A 24,616-nucleotide genomic window follows, 5' to 3' on the forward strand; every position below is an offset into this window, starting at 1 on the left:
TTGGAAAATTTTTGGATGCATCATTTGGCGCTGCTTGTGGGAACGATTCAAGTTTATTGATCCGCCATTACTCGATAAAGATTCACATAATCGAATTTCTTTCAGTCTCTTTTAGTGAAGAAAAAAAGAAAAGAAAGAAGCACAGTTTGATCTCACTAAAGTTATGGTGTTTATCAAGTCTTTTGCTCTGATTGTTGCCTTCTGAAAGCGTAGTTCGATCTTGACAAAGTCGTTGTCCGCTGTTTAAAAAAAAAAGCCGAAACCAGCATCAGAAGTCGACAAGAAACAATGTTTCAGTCGGAAACTTGGACCCATTTCTTCAGTTGAAGAAGAGAAGCTCACGAAGAAGAGGACGCGAGAAACATCATCGGGGTTCAAGAGTTCAACCCCGAGTGGACTAGGAACAGGGAAAGGTAAGCCGTGAGGAGTGACGAGACCAATTTCCAGAAAAATTGGTGTTTCACGTCAAATTCTGCGAGCACCGTTTCAAATATCACCAAAAGAGACAAACAGCCTCAAGAGGTAACACACTGAAGGTCCAAACAGTGAATTCCAAGGAATTCAGCATCAAGAAGCTGTGAAGCGAGTCACAAAAATTACAATATGCAGGATCGCTGACGTCACCGTCAAGGTTGCTGCAACAACCAAAGCAAAATAGTTCACTTTAGAGGACCAGAGGAACAGCTTGGGTATCGAAATTTCGTGTATGGTCGAATATCATATGGCGAAGAATCTCCCATAGTAGTCATGAAACCTTCCCGGTCGAGGGTTCCAATCAGTCGGGTTGGAAGAACAGGAATAGACTCCCCTGCTTTGAGTTTCAATTCTAGAGACAGTTAGAACTTTATAGAAAACAAGAAATTCAAGGAACGAGACCGACGTAAAGATCTATTTCCAGGCGAAATAAGCTATTGAACATTGAGATGCATGGGAGATCAAATAAATCTGTGGAGCAATGAAGGAGCACTCCTGTTCATTTTACAAGGCTGATCACAACGAAGGTTGAATCTGAACACACGAGAAGCAGATCACCAAAGAACAATATACCTGGTAAGAGAACCAATTTATAGTTTCGTGATTAACGTTTACCTTGAATTCTTCCAATCTGAATTTCAACAATGATGGTGCATTGTGCATGGCAATTGTTGTAGGCCTTAAAGCCTATCAAAAATCTCAGCAGTTTCAGAGTATACTTGGTATTATTTTATTTCACGATTAGTTTCCTAGTTAAAAAAAAAACTGCTGTTGTTGCTGCATCATCTTCTCAATCGCACAATTGGGCGTGCGCAACACAAACAAGTAAGTCTAGCCAGTTTGAAAGTTCGATCTTGTTCATCCTTTGATTACTTTTAGTTTTAGTCTTTTAGAATTGCACAAGGTGAAACTGTGCATGGTGCTTATATTGCAATCTCAAAAAATTGATTTGCTCAAGCCCACAACTAGATGACCGAGCTAGACAAAATCAAATCGTCTGCTCATCTTAGGCTTTGAGGTAGACTTATCTGGTTCTAAAACAACAGCTGAAAACTAGTATTTGAAGACCGAGTAAAGCATCCAACAAGGTCTCCCAGAAGTACTTCAGCCCCCATGTCCATGGAAATAGTAGGACCTTCACTAAGAAACTGTAAACAGTCACTCCAATCTTGTTATGCACTCATCCTGTAGCCCAAGGCTCTCTCATACCAGCATCCACCAAGGGTTAACCAGTCTGCCCCTGTTTCCAAGCCTTAAAATGATCCTTGTTGGCATGCCAAGGGAAATGTCGCAGATTTTTTATTACTGGTCTTTCATGAGTGAATAGGAAGTTGAAGCAAAGGTATGGTGATAGTGGAAACGTGGAGCTTTGTCCCACCTGCAGCATATTCCTTGAGTAGTGGGAGAGGAAATATTGTAGTAGTTAGAGACCTTAGGGTTTTTGCTGTTGCTTGCCGTTTTTGCCACAGGTTGAGATGAAGGAAATACCTTTTTGTTTTTTAGTTTAGTTGAGAGGAAATTGGTTGAGTGTTTGAGACGTTTGAACTTCCACGTTTGAGTGATGTTTTTGTTTTTGGTAAATGATCCATTGAGGATCAATTACCAAAAAAAAGAAATTTCAATTTTGAAATTTAAAATTTAAACGAGTTTAACTTTTTAGTTTTAAAAAATATATTTTATCATAACCGGATAATATTTTATCTGGATATTATCCGATCCGTTTAGCAAATATCTGAATCTGAATCCATTCGGTCATCGGATGGATTCGGATATTTTCCGATAAGAAAAAATTCGGATTCAGACGCTCTTAAATGAATACAATTGCAAATTCGGAGGTAGATTTCGGTTATCCATTTATAGGTCTATTTGCGCCCCCACAATGTTCCAACATAATGGTTAGTCTACTTGCCTAAAGAAAGAATGATTGAGCGGTTGTTGCTCATCTTATAGCATAATTGTAGATATTCAAATTAAGTATTATCTCTTTAGGGTGATGGACATCCACAAATAAATATCATTTATAACAATCATGAGAATTTTTTTTTTTGAATTTACAAAATCAACCCACGTAATTCCTTATCGAAGAAAACCCTAATGGACCTACCTGTGATTCCACCCACCACGCAAACCATCGATGATTGATGGCCTCCTCTGGCCATCCTTGTCACTACCTCCATTGCTGCACCTGTAGGATTTGTCAGCGATTGGGCCCCTACAATGTCCCAACAGAATGGTTAGTCTACTTGCCTAAAGAAAGAATGGTCGAGCAGTTGTTGCTCATCTTAGCATGGTTGTAGATATTCAAGTATAAATGCAGTCTGTATGGTTGCACATTCATTAAGTAAAATCAAAAGAAAGAAAGTCATAGATGAAACCTTAACGGGTCCAAATATACTGGTGGGGGACTAGGGAGAAAGGTATCGATCTAGGTCCACAAAGGCTGCTGCTATTGAGGTGGATCTATCCCTATCTTCAGGATGACATCAGTACCATTGGTTGATCTATCTCTCTTGACAAAGAGGTGCTCTGGGTCTAATCATGTTTGATTGCTTGAAAAGGATCCACAACCAATAACCGCATAATTAGTCCATACTAATTGATCATATTTAATCTATTGTTGTTGCTTTTCACCTTCAAAATCAGTCATTGTTGCCCTAACTCCATTAGTTTAAAAGTATATATATATATATATATATATATACACGCATATGTGAAAATGCATGTTTGTTCTCTCTACTTTTTTAAATGGTTGTTGATCAATTGGTTTGTAGCTTGGGGAATCCTATGTTAGTTCTACATATATTGAGTGTTAGGTGTGAGTTGTCTTTGTTAGTCGTCTTATTTGTTTTATCGTCTTTGATGGTTTTACAATTTTGAAACTTTTGGCAGGTAGAGTTGCGTACATATGTTATTCTCCAAATGTCAACTTAACATCAAAACATGATGTGATTAGGTCTTTGGTCTTACAAATTGCATTTGATCCCATATATTCCTTAACATGTGTAACAAATAGAGATATACGATTATTTTAGAAGACACCACTCTCTTTGTAGGTAGAATTCCTTCAATAGTTGTGTCCTATTCTAAGAGCTGTGTAAGAGGTGGGTTGTTAGGAGAGCCATAGGTCTTAGGTGATGGAGGTTGGATGACTTAATAAGCCCATCCAGATACCCAATCAACAAGACAACTGATACTTTCTTACACAATCATAAAAATGGTGGATTACATGAGAAAATAATTGCAAAAAAATGTGGACTGAGTAATAAACCAAAGAAGTCTATCAGATATTTCTAATTCATCTTCAAGATCCAACTATCCGGTTAAACACCTTATAGTTATTGTTGTGACTAAAAACAACTTGGTAGTAGCACTCAAAACATGCATATTTATTATTCTTAAATGATAAACACTTAGATAAACATCAAAACTTGATGAAGAGTTGTTAAGAGATATAATGATCATAAATGTTCGATACTCAGTTATTTATGCTAATGAGAATGTTCATTTTGGGAAAAAAGAGAGCTTGTGTTCATTTGACAACATGAGTCTTGGGAATCATGTTCCGAAAGACTTGTAATGAAAGGTGAAGAGTCTTCCACTTCATCGCCTGCCGCTGCAACTCTCTAGTCTAGAAAATCTGAAAAATGATGCTGCCAACCCACCATAAGAAGAGGACGAGAGAGATCATCAATCAAAGCCACGTTCAAAAGTTCAAACACGAGTGGACTAGCAGCAAACAAGGTTAAGAGACCTCAAAGGTGAGCAAGTGAGGTGGTGATGGATCATGGATGATACCTCTTGTCTATTATTTTCAAGCTACTACATGTGATTTGTCATATATATTCTTTCTCTTGGTTGGGTAGAGCTCCAGAGAACTAGTACCTTTCTTCTTGGCTTGTTGTTTGCATTATCTACAACTGAAAATTTGATTTTTGCTCCAAGCTCGATTAAAAAAAAAAAAATTCTTAGCTTCATAAGATATTCTGGTATTATTTTATTTCATGAATCATGATTAGCTTCTACAAAAAAAAAATCCCTGGTAAGGGGATGGTATGTCTTTTCGACAATGGGTTAATCAACCACATTCATATGTTTCCCCACAACTTTGAGCAATGGTGGTGATGCATCCTTTGTGGCAAATTTGTACAACTTAAAAGGTTTAGGTGATTACTGACAAAGTGGTAAACGAACCTAGAGGTTATGCTTTCATCAAGTATGTGCACACGCGGGAAGAAAGAAACCCTCGAGACCGTGATAGGAGTAGGGACGAGGAGAAAGAATACAATAGAGATCGTGATAATTGTGAATGTAATTGTGACTGTGATTGTGGTCGTGATCGTCCTCGAGAGTGGGAAAAGGACTAAGATCGTGGGGATTATGAATAAGATAGCCGATGTGATTGCGATTGTAGGGAGTCAAAGCATGAACGTGATTGGGTTGTTGATTCTAAAAGGGAATATGATCGTGTAGGGTCTGAAAATGATCGTGGGTTACATGATCGTGTTGAACATGAACGTGATTATGACCGAGATCGTGGGCAATATGAACCCGACGGGGACCAAATGCTGATCGGGAGCTTACCGATTGACAGATCCAAGAGTGACTCAAGATCTTGATCAATCAAGGAATGAGAACAAAAAATTGTCAGTAGCTTCTTTCCTTTTTATGATATATAATGTGCTTAGGAGGGCATTTTGTGGCTGCGACTGAATACATGACCAAGCTATGGAATTATTTACTTCAGAATCTAAGACCCTTCAATGGGGACATTATGATCGGTATTTATCATTATGATCGGCACTAGAAGAAGCTAGATCCTTCTTGGGAAGGACCATACATGATCGTGAAGCCAATAGGATCGGACGCTTATAGATTAAAGAATCCAATAACTGATTGAGAGTTCGACCGGTCGTGGAATGCAAGACATTTGAATTTTTTTTCACTCTTAGTTATCTTTGTATTCCCGAATGAGAGTCTCTCAAGATTCCAATAAAGTTCAAGTTTCAGAAGCCAAACCTCTTTTGAATGAGGGGCATGTGGTATAGTTGGAGAATTCAAAAGGCTTCGGAAACGCCCGAATAAGTCCTTCTAACACTTAGGGAATTTATTTGGAAATTCCTAAGTAAAGGCTTTAGTTATGACCGAATGAGACCTTCTAACATGGCTTCAGCAATGCCCGAATGAGTCCTTCTAACACTTTGTGCAATTTTTAGGAAATTTCTAAGTAAAGGCTTCCGTTACGATCGAATGAGACCTTCTAACAAGGCTTCGGCTATGCCCGAATAAGTCCTCTAACATGTAGTGAATTTTTTAGGAAATTCCTAAGTAAAGGCTTCGATTACCACCGAATGAGACCTTTTAACACTTAGTGAATTTCTTCGGAAATTCCTAAGGCAAGGCATCGGCTATGCCCGAATGGGACCTTTTAACACTTAGTTAATTTCTTCGGAAATTCCTAAGGCAAGGCATTGGTTAGGACCGAATGAGACCATTTCCGAAGGCAAGGCATCGGTTAGGACTGAATGAGACCTTCTAACACTTAGTGAATTTCTTCGGAAATTCCTAAGTAAAGGCTTTGGTTACGATTGAATGAGACCTTCTAATAAGCTTTGGCTATGCCCGAATGAGTCCTAATACTTGGTGAAATTTTCAGGAAATTCCAAGTAAAGGCTTCAGTTATGACCGAATGAGACCTTATAACAAGGCTTCAACTACGCCCAAATGAGTCCTCCTAACACTTGGTGAATTTTTAGGAAATCCTAGGTAAAGGCTTCGGCAATGCTCAAATAAGACCTTCTAACAAGGCTTAGGTTACGACCTAGTGAGACCTAAGGAAAAGGGCTTCGGATTTCCTGAATAAGACCCCATTAAGGGCTTCGGGCTTCCTGAGTAAGACCTAAGAAATTGGGCTTCACAGAAAAGCAAGACACACAAACACTTAGAAAAATTCCTAACACTTGGTGAATTTTCAGGAAATTCATAAGTAAAGGTTTCGGCTACGCCCAAATAAGACCACCTAACAAGGCTTCGGTTACGACCGATTAAGACCCAAGAAAAAGGGCTTCGGATTTCCTTAATAAGACCCCATAAAGGCTTCGGGCTTCCCGAATTAGACCTAACAAAAAGGGCTTCAGATTTCCCGAATATGACCCCATAAAGGCTTTGGATTTCCTGAATAAGACCCCATTAAGGGCTTCGGGCTTCCCCAGTAAGACCTAAGAAATTGGGTTCCACAGAAAAATAAGACCCACAAACACTTTAGAAAAATTAGAGTACATCTAAAGTGTTAGGAGGACATCCCAACTAAGACCCATAAAATACTTGGAAAAATCGAAGTGTATTTTTCTAAGGAGGGCTTCAGTAATATACCGATAAAGATCCATAAGGTATCAACACTAATTTTTTTTACGAGGAATCATTGTTGACTCTAGCATGCAATATTTAGAAAAATTACTACAATAAGTGATTGTGAACGGATCGGGGGTCAATTAAGGCTCCAACACTCAAAGAATGTGATCGAGATTCAGAAAGTTAAGCAAAATAGAACTTAAGAAAAATACAACTTTAGAAATCATTGATTGGTAGTAGCGGTTCGAGAAGATGTAACAACCTTCCAATCAATGTGATTTTTGGAAAGCTTGGGAGAAAAAGACTGATCGATTTCTTTCCCAACAAATTCTTGTTTGAGAGTAACGTACCACACGCTCGACCTTAAGAGCTCGACCGCATGGTCTAGGGGGCTTAAAATGATGCATCCAAAAACCGTTCAACCTTCAAATTCTTGAAGAATGACCTGCAAAATCAAGTTAGACGTGGCTCGACTGCACGGTTGGGTGGCCACCTCCGAAGGCTAAGTCAGTAATTAGAACACCACAGAGCTCTGGCTAGTTGTAGAGCTTAATTGAATAACATTAATGGAGGGAAACGGTTCAAATACCTCTATTGTGTGTGGCCCTTTAGTTTTATAGGATTTACCTTTTATTCCTGACCGTTGGATTTGTTCATCATCCTCTTTTGTAGCTATTCGATCCTAAGGTTTTACCTCTCTTTAGAGATAATGGTAGTTACCCTTTTTGGCACGATTGTTCATTCCATACTGATTGTTCATTCCATACTGGTGTTTGTTACCTTTTGGAACACGATCGTCCATCCCGAATCTTTGGGCGGGGCGGAAGAAAAGAAAGGAGAAAAGAGTGGGGGGAAAAGGAGGGGAAGAGCTTGAACCTCCGTGGGGGGGGCACCACGGGCTCGTCGGTCCCGGTCAGCCCTTAGGGATTATGCCACCTTCTATAACCATTCCAGTCTCTTCTTCTTCATGTTACTTAATGGCTCGATCGTTGAGCCAATCCCGATTGGAGTCATCAGCTGGACTGTGGTTTGAACCCAGTCTAGCCTTATTTTGTCCTCATCGTGAGCCCCCTAGGCTAAGTGATTGAGGTGAGTCATTGGAACCGATTGCTTAGCTTATTTTCTCGATCATCAGCTAGAAGGTTAAACGTCCTTCCCGTTTTTGAAACGTCACATTTATGACTTTACCGTATAACGTTACGTTCATCGAGCCGCCTTTGTGCATTGTTTGCTGCTCCTTTTGCTGCCACGTGCCTACAATATTCAGACGCCATTATTTCCTTTTTCTCGAACCGTTTCACATACCCAACCATTTATTTCAGATTGATCTTGTCCATTGAAAGCTGACACACGAATCGTCGTTCGTCCTCATCCATCGATCTGAATGAATCTTAATCGTTCCTTTCTACTCCATCTATTTAAACCCTTTCTTCTTCTTAACTCATTTTTTCACTTTGCTCTTGCTATGAATTGCTGCTGTTATTTTCTGCAAGTCTCGTCTTCTAATCAGCTCCAGGTGTTTGAAGGATTCTCTTCTCCATTTTACACAAGTAAGTGACATTTCCTCATTTAATCTCTCATTCTTTTCTTTCTTTTTCTGTTTCATTCGAGACTTTCTCCCATAGTCCCTGTTGGACTTCTGTTTTTTCACCCTTCTTTTACCTTTAGTTAGTTTATCCTAGGATGGGAAGTGGAAATACCTCAAATGATGACTCCATTGATCGTCTAATCAATGGAGACGATTCAGCTAACCAAGCTAGTCCTTCTGAATCGGTTGAACTATCGGGAGACAAAAATGATAGGATTACTGACCGGTGATGTCTTTCGTTCGCTTTGTTCCGAGGAAACCATTGGGGAACGCTTTGGTGAATAAGAAAAAGGTCTCCTTACCAGCTTCCCAAAAGAAAAAACCCCCTTCCCACTGTGGTAGAAGGTCCCCGACCATCTAAGAGGCCCTTTAATGGCCCTAGTTTCTTCGTCTCCCACATTTGTCTAGAGGAGGTAGAACCTCTTTCGAGTCAGTTCTCTCCTTCCTTTTTCTTATTTGCTACGCGTCCTGAATGCGGACGAGAGGGTTAATTCCAACCCTCCTGATGAATTCTTTATTTACCGACACCCAGAAGAGTGGGGTTCGCCGACACCCTGAAGAGTGGGGTTCGGTTTCCCTTTTTCTCTCCTCTTTTTTTCTAGAAGTTCTCAATCACTAGGAAATATGTCCGGGTATGCTGCTCCCAAACAGTTGGCACCTTATTATCGGACTTCTAGGCCTCTACTTCGACCTAGAGATTACTCCTTCACTTCCTCTTTTTTTCTCATTTCTTTTATCTGAGCAAATCCAACCCTCCTGGTTGGGTTTTCTTTTCTAAACACTCCAAGCAAGAGTTGGGATGGTCGGGGAGTATCCTTGCTAAGGGGACCTGCCCCTCCAACTATAAGGGGTGTTGTTATTGGTTTATATTCTACCGAGCGCCTCCCAAAGATCTAAACTTCCTAATCACGTGGAATTGCCTGGTTTCGTATACTTTGGCAAATCATCCCTTGGCCCCATCTCCCGACGAAGAAAGCGCTGTTCGGAAGATAAAGTCCATCCAGGCGTGTCAGGAGATCCATGGGCTTGCCGTGGAATATGAGGCCATACTCCAATTGTGGGGTTTAGCCCCCGGTGAGATTCCCGATCATCCATCTAGTCTTATACTTGTTACTTTCTGTTTGCAAAATAAAAATAACCGCAAGCGCACGGTATCGTGTAGCTAACAGGTCGATCTCAAGGAGATAAGCCACTTAAAATTTAACCTCTTAATGGTAATGCGAGAGTGTAATGATTCAAATTTGTTAACTAATTAATTAAACTAAACGAGTGGTCCTAATCCATACATCTAATGCGATCGAATTGAGACTAAAGATAACACAAATATAAACCACACATAAATAAAAGGCAGAAAAAAAATGCAGAAAGTAAATAACAAAACAATAAAAGGAAAAGGGAAACCCTAACCAAAGAGGAGAGGCATGACTATAGGCATCTTTAATTAAGGCCCAGGGGGAAGGGAGAACAATAAATAAATGCTGAAAAATAAATTGCATAAAGTAAATAACAAAAAGCAATAAAAGGAAAAGGGAAACCTTAACCAAAGAGAGGCATGATTGTAAGCATATTTGATTAAGGACCCAGGGGGAAGGGAGAACAATAAATAAATGCCGAAAAATAAATCCTAAGTTAAGAATATGGAGGGGTAGATAGAAGTGGGAATGAGGGGGGGGGGGGGGAGAGAAGATTATTGGTGAAGGTTACTTGTATCTTTGAATCTCGAATAAGAAAAAAAAACTTGAATGAACGATTCGAATCTCAACCAACCCTAACAACCAGATCTAGATCTGCAATTGCTAGACCCAGAGAAAAACGAATCCTCAAACTTGAAACTTGAACTTGAAATTGAAGTTGCATTACATAGAAAAATTAAACCTAAACATTCAATCTAGAAATTAGAATCTCACAAAAGCAATCAAAGAAAACTAGCGAAAGCCTAAATAAACTAAAGAGAAAAGAAAGTGTGCTCCTCCTAAGCTCTAAAAAAAGTCCTCCCTTGCTGGAGTATGCTCTCCTTTTATAGAGTTTACATGGGATATGATTCTTGACAGAGTTTGAATCAAACTCAGGGTTCTTATTTGACTCAACCAAGGAGAGTTTTGGCGTACTAATCGGACTGACTTAGAGAGATCAAATGCACAATTCCACCGTTTGATTTGAGGATCAAGAAGTCGTGAAGCTCTCCTCCAAAAATCAGCTCGATCGGACATCGGATGACCAAATCGGACTGACTTAGAGAGATCAAATGAAGGCTTTGATCAAACCTGGACAAAGACACTCAAAAACGGGATTTTTCCCTCTTCCTTTTCTGAATATGATTCTTTTTCCTCTTTTTCTTTCTTTGATCAAGTCCCAAATAGGAAATAAAATATTGAAGTATGCAAGGACTCTTTTTCTCCATGTTCTTCTTTATTTCTAAAATATTTTGGAGGTGGCCCGTAATCACATCTCTAGCCCATCATGCTCCAGATCAAGTCCATTTTCGCACTTGAGAATTTGAATGGACCTCCTAACGTGTAAAATTGCATGTTTCACGCCCAAAACTCCAAATGTTTGCTTAAATCTTGAAAAGTCCTAAAATCTGCAAAAACAATACAAAACCCAAGGTAGCTTCACTCTAAGTGTGTAAAATGCATGCTTTATGCCCTAAGATTTCACACATAAATGTGCTTATCACTTTCCTTTGTCTTTGGCCAGTGTTCTAACTGTTGTCTTTTCTGTTTGATGCAGTGCCTTCTCATTATAACTCGAAGGCGGTTAAGGTTCAAGCCTCTGAAGGATTAGATGCAGATGAGGACAGGGCTGTTCAGTCCAAGAAGAAAGAGACCGAACCCTCGCAATCGACACCGAAGGCTCCACCTTTGGCCCCGAAGGGAGTATTGAATGTTCACCTCCCCCCTTTTGAAAAGAAAAAAGCTTCGATCGACGTTGCCAAATCTACTCACGACGACGTCATCTTGACAAAGAGGAAGCAGGATCTCGCTGATGATGTTGTCTCCAAGAAGAGGAGGATGGAGGACATATACATACCTCCCTGGAAGCTGTCGGTGTACGATCAAGTAACCTCTGACCCGAACAAGGCCATGGACTGGGCCTTAAATGTCAGAATGCCAGCAGACTGCAAGATCCTTAACTCTGTCCCTGATGAAGAGCTTATCAACTCTTCATTCAAGTAAGTAGAATTATATTCTTTCCCGAATCTCAATCTAAAGTTCTAATCTTCGTAATTTTCTTTTGGTGTGCAGGGTAATTGCGGACGTCTTCCATGGGCAGATGGAGGCATTGTTGAGGATCAAGCGTCTTAGCGTTCGATCTAAACGCTGTGAGGAGGAGGTGGTTGCCAAAGATAAAGAGATCGGCCGTCTTCGGGAAGACAGTTCTAAATTTAAGAAGTTAATAGCCGAACTTAAAGCTTCCTCTTCAAGGGTCGGGAAGTTGGAGGAAGAGGTGACCCGATTGCAAGGGGCACTTTCGGAAGCCAATGCCAAGATTGATGACTTGGTGAAGGAAAGGGATGCTCTTCAAGATATGAGGATTCCTTCTAAGCCTGAGCATCTTTCTTTGGACGTTCGGAAAGCTTGCATCCGGAAATACCTTAACTCTAAGCCATTTGGCAACTTGCTGGTGAATTTTAATGTCATGGCTTATAGAGAGGGGCAGAATTAGGTGTGGAGGTCCCTTCTCAAGCAGAACCCTCAATTCAAGACCGAACCTCGTCATGGCGTTTGTCATGTAGAGGTGTTTGAGGAATTAAACTTGGGGGTTCCCGAATGGGCGTTACAGAAATCAGACCTTCCACCCATGAACCCAAATATTGAAGGGTATCTGAGTGACTCTCCTCCAGCCACTCCCGAACTTGAAGAAGTAGATGAAAACGCCGATCCCGAGCTAGTTGAAGACCCAGTCCTCGAACAATGAAAACATAATCCTTTTGACTTCTTTTTTTGTATACCGACTGTGTTCAGTACTTGTATTTTTTCTTCTCTCCCTTTTTTTTTGTAAGAGTTGGCCCCCTCTGGCCATTGTGAATGAAAATTCTCTTACTTTTGATCTTGTGATCATCAGGCTTTTCCCGATCACCATTCAACGATCCTTAGCATTGAAATATTGTAGCTGTTTAACATCATTAGACAAATTCATTCGGGCATAACCTAAAAATTGTTATAAAGTCTTTTCTGGAATCTCGGACAATCATTAAGTACTCAGGTCATTGTTTGGGTATAACCAATGCCTGTAAGAGAATTCCTGAGAATTCTTGTGTTTGGAAGGACTCAATCGGTTACAACTGAAGCCTTTTGAACTGATAGTTGTTATCCAGAGCCCTCTCATATGCCCCTCAGTCAAAAGAGATTTGGTTGCTGAAATAAGACCTGTATTAAAAATTTGAAAATTGAATTCGGGTTACAACTTTTATGGGTTTGCAGGCAACATCCAACAAGCTGCTTTCTGTAAAGATGGAAACATGCATCAGATGCCTTTCTCCTAAAAAGCCTTGCAAAATGGTCATTAGTTAAAATTTTCTATAAAGGGGTCTCTTTATTCTGTGTCTGCTTGAGGAGTGGTCACCATTTTTTCATTGTCTCAATCCTGGATCTGAGATCTGACTGTATGAAGTCCGTCTTTCTCTGGATATTTGCTTATCATTTGGAAAATAGTTGCTTCTTCTTTTTTTTTTTTTTTTTTTTTTTGTCAATATCAATGACGATCCACTGTTATTTCAGATTTCAAGCTTATTATCTATCTGAACTTGACAAGGTCTGAGACCACTGGACCCCTCTATTCCATGGGGGAAGGGCTTAGGCAGGCTGCATTAGTTTCAAGCTCTCTTTTTCTTATTCTCTTTGTGAACTTGACCAGGGCTGAGGCCACTGGACCCGTCTGTTCTTTGGGTGAAGGGTTTAGATGAGCTGCATTAACTTCGCAGTGTTTACATGTTACCCTCCAACTGGCTGATCTTGATTCATTAGGAATTTTGGTGCCATGGATTATATAGTCATGGCATGAGGAATGGTTAATACTTACGAATTGGAATGATATGTTGATTGAAAGATATGCACTTTCCTTGATGCTTAAATAACAGGAGAGGAGGCAAGGACAAAGAAGTACATGATAACTAAGTACACCTTGGGTTTGTATATTCTGCTTTACCTCAGTTTGATTGTCAATTGAGCAACTTGTACTAGACCAAATAGTTCCCAAGTATCTGTATGCCTTTCTCTGTAGTTAAAGATGTGCACTTAAAACATATATTCCTTATAAATATATGTGAAAGAACTCAAATGATGTTTTATAATCTCGTGTCCTTTTGTTGCCATCTGGGTGTGCAACTAACCTGCAATGCCGCTATTTGTAGGCCAAGCAATCAAACGCAGAAAGCGACACCAGGAGGAGGAAGCATTTGGAAAATCAAGAGCCATGTATGATGAGAGGTGTCTATTTCAAAAATATGAAATGGCAGGCAGCAATTAAAGTTGACAAGAAGCAAATCCACTTGGGAACTGTTGGATCTCAAGAGGAAGCTGCTCATTTATATGACAGGTACTTAAACATCTTTTCTGAGATTACTGATAATTTAGCATGAAATCATGAAGTATTCTCTGTATGAGAAATTTGATTACTGTGCTTCTCTCGAGAATCTCAAGGTTCTGGCATGGTTAGTACTTGTAGCTGTAAATATGCAGATAAATAACTCTAGAAGATCCTCGTTTCCTTGAAGGTGCATACAGATTCTGCAAGGAAGTAGAATTACATGTCATCCAATAAATGCCAAGTGGTAGTACAGGTTGATTTGAAATAGAAATTTACATTTGGAATCTATGGCTCAATGTTAAATCTTAGCCCCAATCTGAAATTGCCAAGCGCCAAAGCAAGGTATTGGAAAATATCAGATGAACCAAACAAATGGTTTTGGGCCTTTTGGCATGCTTGGACATATACAGACCGGTATGCTTGTATATGAGAGGATATGTTGAATCTTGTCTCCCTTTGAATTGTGGCACAATCCACATTATTTTGTGAACATCCAGAAGTCAGAATTGATCTATCATTCTTTCACAAGCCAAAAAAACACAAGTGATGCTGATGTTCAGGAATATTGTTCTCAAATCATGGTAGAGAAATGAAATTCTGTGTTTATTGTATGCATCCTTCAGAGATCTACCCTAGAGATTACATATTTATTGTATGTGATAAGCCCCTTGTATCACAAGTCTATAAGCAAAAGCATGGCAAGCAAATCCCCTAAATCGGGTGGAAGATTTGAAGAGTCATATTACATTCAGGTTACTTTTTAGGATTAGATTTGAAGAGTCATATTACATTCAGGTTACTTTTTAGGATTAGATTTGAAGAGTCATATTACATTCATGTTACTTTTTAGGATTAGATTTGAAGAGTCCTATTTGAATTGGGATGATTCTATTGATTAATACTGTAGGAATGAAATTGCTATAAATAGGGGGAAGGAAGAGTAGAGGAGAGAGGTTTTTTGAGTTATTGGGTGAGAGTTATTGCTCTTGGGTAGCCGTAGGATTCACCTACTGCTAGTAGTGTGTTTTGTTTCTCGTTCAACTTTTATTCAAAATCCAATTGCTATTATCTGAGTTATTCCACGTAGGCCACGGGACAACAAGGCACAAAGGAACGACGGGAGGGAGGGCACACCGCGAAGGAGAAGCGAGAGGAAGAGGCCCCGGGAGAACCAAACGAGGAAGAGCAGGGGGGGGGGACCAACAGGAAGGAGAGGACGAGGACACGCAAGAAACGGACGGACGGGACAAAGAAGCCGAAGGGAGAGCGACGGGAGACAACCGAGACAAAGGAGAAGACACCAACGGGGAGAGAAGACAAGGACGAACGCAAACGGGGAAAGAAGGCGAAAGAAGACGAACGAGGATGAAGACACGGAGCACACACACCAACGGCAACGAAGACGAAGAAGGAGAGAAGAACCACCGGCAGGGAGGACAAACCAAAAAGAGAGCGGGAAGGAAGAAGCAAGGAGGCCGGACACGGCGGCAGCGGCGGCAAGACCGGCAGAAAAGAAGAAGAGGAGAAAGGGGGGGGCACCCAAACCGGCGGGGGGCCAACCCAGAGCCAAAGAGGAGGGCCCAATCAGATGTTCGCTCAAACTAAGGCCCCCAGACCCCAAAGAAACCCCCGGGCAAGCCCACCCAAAACACAGCCATCATCATAACCCAAACCAACCCAACCAACCCACCAAGGCAGGCAACCCAAAAAGACCACCCGGGCCCAACCCACCAAACACCAAGCCCATCTCGCTCAAACCAACCAACCCGCAAAAGAAAGGGCCCAAACCAAAACCCAAAACCCACCCCAAACGGGCCAAAACCACAGAACCAAGCCCCAACAAAAGACCAAGCCGACCCAACCAAAACCAAAGGAGCACCAACCGAACCAGAAAAGGGAGCCAGCAACCCGAAAACAAGACGGACAGCGAGGCGGCGGCGAGGGGAGGGGGGACAAAGAGGACGAGGGCAGCCACAGAAACCCAACAGCAGCAGGGAGCAGAGGGACAAGAAAGGACGCCCCGGAAAAACGGGAAAAGAGAGAGCAGACAGACACCGAGACAAGGGAAACGGGAGGAGAGATAAGCCCACAGAGCAAGCGAAAGGAAGCAAACCCAAACGGGGAAGAGAAGAGAACAGAGACAGGATTAGATTGAAGAGAACACGGACTAGGATAGAGAAGAGTCCTATGAACGGGAGATCTATGATAAAAGAGGAACGAAATGCAAAAGGGGGAGGAAGAGGAGGGAGAGGTTTTTGAGTATGGGTGAGAGTTATTGCCTTGGGTAGTGGATTCACCATGCTAGTAGTGTGTTTTGTTTTTCGTTCAACTTTTATTCAAAGTCCATTATTGCTATTATCTTTTTGAGTTATTCCATCTTTGTTAAGTTGCCTCATTCGGGTACTTAACAGTATGCATATTCATTGTCTTCTAAACGAATGCTTGTCAGTTTTCAGAAGGATAATAACGACATAAAATGATCTCTTCAGCTATGAGAGATTATGAAAAGACACAAGTTAGTTGATTTGGTTGGCTTATTTAGACATGTGGAGCAGAAGCACTTAGAAACTGCCTATGGGGGTGACTTAGATGGACTCTCTGCTTCAAGGGAGAGAGCAGCTGTTGTTTAGGCTTTTATTCCTTTCTTTTTGGGTTTTTTTTTTTTTTGTTGGGGGGGGGGGGGTGACGGGAGGCTTTCAGAAATGCCATTTTTGTATCAGAAAAGTGAAGGGGTAGGGGGGTAGGGTGGGTGGCTGAGGAAACATTGTGAATGGATCTCCGGGTGAATCATTGCCAGGGTTCTTTGTAGCCATCATCAATTTAATAACCCACTAGGAAAACTCTTTGCATGGATTTTCTCTGAGGACTTCCTATTAGAAGAATTTTAAGAGGGGAGCTGCACCTCACACTACTTGGAGGTAGACCAGTAAAGGATTGGATTTGGCTTGGATGCTCCACTATCTGAATCTGAATTCGATTACAAAACCGCTATCCAAATCTGAATCCTATACATAGAACAAAATTCCATCGAAACTCGAAACCCACCGAAACCCAGGAAAAGCGAAACGAAACCGGGGACCGAAAAACCCGCGACGAAACACGAAACGAACCGACGCAAAACGGCAACCCAGGGACAGGGCAGAGGAAAAACCCAAACGTGGGAAACGGGAAAGAGAAACCAGGAAACGAAACGGAAAAAGAAACGAGACCCGAAAGAGCCAAACAAGACAGCCCAAAACCCACGACAAAACCCCCCACGGACCCCACCAAAGGGACCCCGGGGACAAGCAAGAGACCGACCAAAGCGGCGAAACGACAACCAAGGCAAAAGCAGGGAGCAGGGGGGAGGAGAGGAGACGCAGACACCCCACGGAGAACCACCGGCACCCCAACACAAGGATTTCCTAGCAACATTTGAAGTAGAAAAAATGAAGTAGGCAAGTAGAACTAAAGTACTGACAACCAGTAGACAAAGACACACAGTAAAATACAACAATGACTACCAAGCCGACCCACCCCAAAAACAACCGAAACGCGGAAAGATCCCCCAGACGGGACAGTTCCTAATTCCAGTCCTATCCCAGAAGGTATCTGAATTTGAATTCGGAAATAGAAAACACAAAAAAAAAAAAAAAATTCAAGAAACTGGATTGATAATAGAGAAGAAGTTGCTCTCGGGGGGGGGGTTGCTCTCACAAAAACGAAATGAGAAAGGAAGAAGGAGAAGACATAACAGAAAACCCAGACATTCAAAATCCAAGAAACCCAATTGACAAATGGAAATGAGAAAAGATGAAGAAGGAGAAGAAGAAGAAATAAGACTAGATCTTCAATTTCCAATTCATGCAAGTGAATGCTATCATTCTTGAAGAAACTTTACCAGTCGAAGACTTTTTTCAGCAGGAGCAGAGGAAATACTAAGAGATAAAATTGTTCAGATGATATAGAGGCTTAATCTTCTCGACTTTTAATGTCGTGAGCAGAACTTGTTGAAGTATACAGTGTCTGTTTTGGCTGATTTCCTAGTTGCTTACTCAAGTTTGGGCTATTTTACTGTTTTGCGTTATTGTTTATGTGAACAGTAAAATCGCCCAAACTTGCATATACTTCAACAGAACCTTTGAAGAAGAATTGTACAACACAACCTTCGCAAGAGTAGCCTATACAAATCCAGAATCTTTAGCCATGGTTGTCCAGGATTCAATCCAAGAAGAAAGAGGGAAAAGATGAAGATTAGAAAGACGAAGACTAATGCCGATTGCTGCTAGTTGAAAGAGGGTAGTTAGGGTTTGGTTGTTTGGGCTTCCCAAGCTTGAAGAACGTTGTTTCCCAAGCTTGAAGATGCTGGACGAGTGTTTTGCCGTTCTGGTAATTCGATTTGGGGATATAGTCATTTAGGGTTGTGAGTTAATGGGTTAAAATATTATAGATTTATTGACTTAGCCCTTCAGGGTGAGTTCAATATTAGGGTTAACTGAATGCCGTATTATATATATTTAAAAAAATCATATTATTCTAATCAGATAAAATCTTAACCGGATATTATCCGATCCGATTAGCAGATATTCAAATCCGAATCCGATTACTTATTGGATGGACAAGAATATTTTCCGATAAGAAAAATTTCGGATTCAAAGACCTTTAAACGAATATGAATGCAAATTCAGAGGTAGATTTTGGGTATCCATTTATAAGTCTACTTGGAAGCTTAACGACTAATGCAAGCTCCACATCCTTTTTGCTTTTTCATATCTTTTATCTTAGTTCAGCATTATTTCACTATTGAAACCATATGTAGGTAATACTCCATATAATTTTCAATTCCATAATTGATAGGGGAAATATCCTTACCTGGATTCGCTTTCCTAAATTATAGAGTATCTGCAGCGGAAGTAAACTGGATCCACGTCCTCGTTCCTCCACCAAAGCTCCACCGATGTGATTTCACAATCACTAGGAAAGGGAACAAGTTCCACAATCCAAATGCCGTGTGGAAAGGATGGTCAGGAGATATAAAGCAATGAACTCCTTTCCTGCGTTTCTAGGAGAGGGGGGGGGGAGAGAAGATGGGAGCCGCCTCTTGTCTGGAAAACTTACGCACGAGTAATGTAATCACCCAAGTGATACGGTGGTTACAAATATATAACCTATATTTTGTAACTGCCCTAATAGTGAATTTCCAATATTGCCCTTGGGCATATAATTAAATTAACAATTATAAAATCCCAACATCTCCCACTTGCACAAGGGCAAGTGTTAATCTCTTTGTCACAGTGTGTCCCAGACACATGTATATCTCAGATATACATATTTGATCTCTCTGTTATGTATCCCAGATACATAGACCTCTTGTGTCCCAGACACAAACATCCACAAGTCATATTGCAAATGGGTTGTGCGACCGGTGATATACCTGCAAGCATGAGCCCCAAACTAAAAACCTTCCCAGAAGGCCATCATTCAAAGAAACAAATCAAATAAGCATTAGTATACCACAGTGTCCTAGGTTTATTCAAACTCACAAGACTAAAGGTATCTCGATCCCTCTGAGAGATCACCTTCTTGTCCTTAAAATGTTCACTACTATAACACATATAGTTGGCGCTAGCAAACACTTTTAGGGTGCAGTTGAATCAAACCTTTCCTTTTGCCCCAGACCATCACTACACTTAGGATTGACTCCTTTCTCGGTAGTGCCCCTTTAGGTCGAATCAATCATGACCATAGGTAACACCCCAAAGTAGCCACATCAACCATTTGTTTCATGATGTCGTCAAAAGTCACTAAGAACACTAACGGACCATAAAGTCCAGGACTCACACAATGAGAGGAGTAGGGATCCATCCTCTCATTTTCAATGATCGCTAAGCACACATAGTATGATATACGTGCTATGGTGTAGCATTCTATACTCAATAGAATGTATGTCCCTCTCAACACCATACAAGTCTTAGTCTAGTCGCAACCTCTTGCGCCTAACCCGAGTTTCTTTATTGTCACCACCCTAGCACCACATAAAGTACTCGCACCTGGCTCCTATGGGCAACATGAATAGTGGGAACATTCATGTATGATTCTCTTCACAATAAAGAAACTCATCTTGATTCCAAATCAAGGCGACATCATGATTATGAATTGACCTACACAAAGTCATTCACAATCCGTCTCATCTCTACTCGCCTCCAAGGCGCCAGAGGCGAATGCTCGTGTGAGTGAGCAATTCTCTTGCTTATTGACATATCTCGTTTTATGCTATAAGAACACAATCACATAGAAAGTGAATAAAATAAATGCTGGAATGAACTCATATTACTTAATAATAAGAAAGTTTCAGTACAAACGTAAGTCACAATCTACGCAAGCCGAAGGATTTTACATGAGAAATAAAAATATTCTTGGCTATAGGTTTGGTAAGAGGGTTAGCTACCATCTGACTAGTAGATATGTGCTTAAGTACAACTTTCTTCTTTGATATAATGTCTCTAACAAAGTGATATCTCAACTGTATATGTTTGGTCTTCCCATGATACTTGGGGTCCTTGACATAGCTAAGAGCTGCCGTACTATCCAGTAGACAAAAGCAGCCTCTTTGGATGTCATCACAATTCCAGTATATCAAAGGAATCTCCTCAACCAAACAGCCTCTTAAACCGCAGTTGAGCATGCTACATATTCTGCTTCCATGGTTGAGAGGGATATACAAGTCTGCTTCTTGCTACACCACGAAATGACCTCACCATTCAGCATGAAAGCATATCCAGAGATTGATTTGCGCTCATCAATGTTTCTAGCCCAGTCGGCATCACTATAGCCAACTAACCGCAAATTCGATCCTTGATAACGCAGCATGTAGTTACTCGTTCCTCTGAGATATCTCAATATCCTCTTGATTGCTATCCAGTGCTCTATGCCTGGGTTTGGTTGGTACCGACTAACCAAACCCACTGCATAACAAATATCCGGCCTAGTACACATTATAGCGTACATAAGGCTATCCACTGCACTGGAATATGAAACTCTTTCCATCTTGTTTTTCTCCTCTGGAGTTTTAGGACCCATATCAAGGCTCAAATGCAAACCCTTCTCCACTGGAGTATCAATTTGTTTGCAGTTGTGCATCTGGTATCTCGTCAAGACATTGTCAATATAGGTCTCTTGAGATAAACCCAGTAATCTCTTTTGCCTATTTCTGACAATTTTTGACACCAACCACATAGCTTGCTTCACCCATGTCCTTCATATTAAATACGAAGGACAATAATTTCTTAATTGTTTGCAATAGCTCCTTGTTATTGCTAGCCATAAGTATGTTATCTACGTACAGTGTTAGAATGACATAATTACCATCAGATCTCTTGGTGTAAACACAGTGGTCTTCTTTAAGCATGGAAAAACCATTTTCCTTCATAGCTTGGTGGAAGCGCACATTCCACTGTCTAGATGCTTGCTTTAAGTCATATATGGACTTCTTAAGCTTGCACACTTTGCGCTAAAGTCCATTAGCTTCAAAGCCTTGAGGTTGATCCATATAGATCTCTTCCTCAGTTCTCCATTGAGAAAAGCAATTTTTACATCCATTTGATAAAGCTCCAAGTCCAACTGAGCAACAATGGCTAGTATGAGGGGAATTGAGGCAAACCTATCCACAGGGGAAAAAGTTTCCTTATAATCAACGCCCTCTCGTTGGGTGTAGCCCTTAGCCACTAAACGAGCCTTGAATCTCTCAACAGATCCATCCGCCTTTCTTTTGATCTTGAGAACCCATTTGTTCCCAATTGCCTTTCGGCCCGGCGGCAAGTCAACCAAGTCCCAAACATGATTAACTTTCATCGACTCCAACTCTTCCTCTATTGCTTTCAACCATTCCTTTGAGCTTGACCTCGCAAGAGTTTCTTGCACGCTCTTCTGTTCATGCTCATCAATTGAAGTTATCTCACAGTTGATCTCTTTAGGAGTTACCATATAGGCTTCATCATCAATGTCGAAACGTCGACGAAGAACTAGCCTGCGCCCACTACGGCGCAAGTGCATGTCAGATAGCTCACCCTCTGAGGTAGTTATCACATCTGCACTCCCACTCCCACTAGGATCTTTTGGATGAACCCCAGGTTCATTGTCCATAATCTGAATTCTTGGAGTGACAAGACCACTATCTTGTATTTCAAAGAATTTTGATGATTCTTTGTTAACTCCTGAAAGAGATGGAAAATCATTCTCCATGAATGTTGCATCTCTAGACTCAAGCTTCTGTTCTCCTCTCACTCTCATCTAGTCCAATGAAGACATGGCCCTTTGAGGGTTCAGAATATCTCACAAAGATACACTTTTTTCCTCTGGGTCCAAGCTTTCCATATTGGTGAGAAGTAGAGTGAACATATGCTGCACATCCCCATGTGCGCAAGTAACTCAAATTTGGCTTCCTTTCGATCCACAACTCAATTCATATGGTGTGGAAGGAACCGATTTGGTTGGAACTCTGTTGAGGATATAAGCCGCAGTCAGCAAAGCATCTCCCCAATAAGAGATGGGTAGATTTGCCTACGCCATCATGGATCTCACCATGTCTAGCAAGGTTCTATTCCTCCTCTCAGCAGCCCCATTTTGCTGTGGAGTCCCTGGAATAGTAAGTTGTCTAGATATCCCCTTTTCATCACACAACCCTTTGAACATATCCTAGAGATACTCTCTACCTCTAATCCATTCTAAGAGTTTTAATCTTTTTATCTAACTAATTTTCAACTAAACTCATGAATTTCTTAAAACATTATAGAGCTTCTGACTTATGAGAAATAGGATAAATGTGACCATACCGTGTATAGTCATCTATGAATGTGATGAAATAAGCCTGTCCTTTTCTAGTATGCACATTCATGGGTCCACACACATTTGAATGGATAAGTTCTAAAGGAAGAGAGGCTCTTAAAGCCCTTTTAAATGGTTTTCTAGTTGCTTTTCCTACTAGACATGATTCACAGGTTGGCAAATCAGATAGTGAACCTTGGCCTAAGAGACCTTCTCTTGCCAACCTGTTCATCCTATCTAAGACAATATGTCCTAGTTTAACATGCCACAAATTAGAATCAATACATAGTATTTTGGCAAACAAAAGCATTACTAGGATTTCATAAATTATCAATTGTATCCAATACAATAAAACCATTATGAAGAAAACCATAACCATAAACTGAATCACCTAGATACAAAACCAAAGAATTGTTTTCAAATACAACTCTAAAACCATGTCTTAAAAGATAAATAACAGAAACAAGAGTCCGCCGAATGTCTGGAGCATACAACACATCATGGAGTAACAACGTCTGGCCACCTTGCAAAACTAATCTGCATGTGCCTATGCCATGAACCTCCACACTTGAGCTGTTCCCCATCGTTATTCTCTTGCTTACTTTTGGAATACGACGATATTCCACAAAGCTCGAGGGTTCCCTTGTTATGTGTTCTGTCACACCTGAATCAACAATTCACAAAGGATTTAGTTCAGCAAGCATAGTAGAATTTGTTACATAACAAGATGAGGTATAACACACAGTACATACTTCCTGCTAGTGCAATCACGAGCAAAATGACCAGGCTTTCGGCACATGAAGCAAATCAAAGGTGATTTCTTCTTGCCAGCTCTAGTCCCCCTTGAACGCTTGGGGCCACTCTTGTTTTTGTTCCCACCCTGGTTACTTTGCTTGGACTACTGAGGTTGAGCTTTGTCTCTCTTGCGCTTTGAAGCCTGCACCCTTACTAGTGCTAGCTTCAACAACAAGTACTTCAATTTGAGGGGCATCGGCCAACATCTGATTTTCCTCTAGCTCAAAGTGCTTGGTAGCTTGATCAAAAGTCTTGACATCATCAGCATGAGTCAAGAAGATATTCATATGCTCCCAAGTCTTTGGCAGTGACCTAATGACTGTGGAGACTTGCTCCTCATCAGTCTTTTGGTGCCCACATGCGCTCAACTCACTAATCATGTTCGACATGACGGTTATATGCTGCCTCATGGTGTGACCTTGGCGCATTTTATAACTGTCAAAGGTGAGTCCGAGCCGGCGGCCTCTTGTGGTGGAAGTCCCCCCGTACTGGAACTTCACAGCCTCCCACAAAGACTTTGCAGTCCTATGCTTCTCAAACCGAAGCATCAGGTCATCCCTCATGGTGCTCAGGATTATAATCTTGGCTACCCGGTCTTTCCTCTTCCAAGCATTGTTTGACTCAAGGTCCCTGCGATGCTGTGCAGTGGTACCTTCCTCAGGTGGGGACATGGTTTGGTTTATGGTTTCCAGCATATTCTGCTCTTCCAGGAGATATTGTACCTTTCGGTGCCAGATGTCATAATTCCTCTCATTTAGCTTATCTCCTTTAGTGAGGTCGGCAACTATGCTCTTTGTAGCAGCCATTTATCCTAGAGACATTATATGCAAGGGTGAGTTCAACTATTCTAGCATAAAACATAACACAAGCAACAACAAATCACACTAGCATAGTCAACCTATGGGATAAGCATTCAAACCAAAAGAGATGCTAAAAAACATTCAATCAAATTCTTATGCAAACCCACATAGACTTATACACTAGTTTCATTCTGTGCAAGAAACATGATTAATAGAACCATAATTAAAAATAATTTTAATAAAATAAAATATGCAATCATGTTAATGCTATGAGATAGTT

General features: G+C 40.9%; 1 pseudogene across 1 annotated transcript in view; it reads left to right on the forward strand.

Annotated features, from left to right (window-relative positions):
• Positions 1-24,616, forward strand: part of LOC149023100 (ethylene-responsive transcription factor-like protein At4g13040) — a 39,822-nt pseudogene that overhangs the window by 12,395 nt on the left and 2,811 nt on the right. The window contains exon 5 of the transcript XR_016172510.1: positions 13,764-13,948. The product of XR_016172510.1 is annotated as an ethylene-responsive transcription factor-like protein At4g13040 (transcript). The remainder of the gene's footprint in view (positions 1-13,763; positions 13,949-24,616) is intronic.

Source organism: Hakea prostrata, chromosome 3 (genome assembly GCF_041222555.1).
Source record: "Hakea prostrata isolate BN-2017 chromosome 3, UWA_Hpros_2, whole genome shotgun sequence".
Classification (NCBI taxonomy): domain Eukaryota; kingdom Viridiplantae; phylum Streptophyta; class Magnoliopsida; order Proteales; family Proteaceae; genus Hakea; species Hakea prostrata.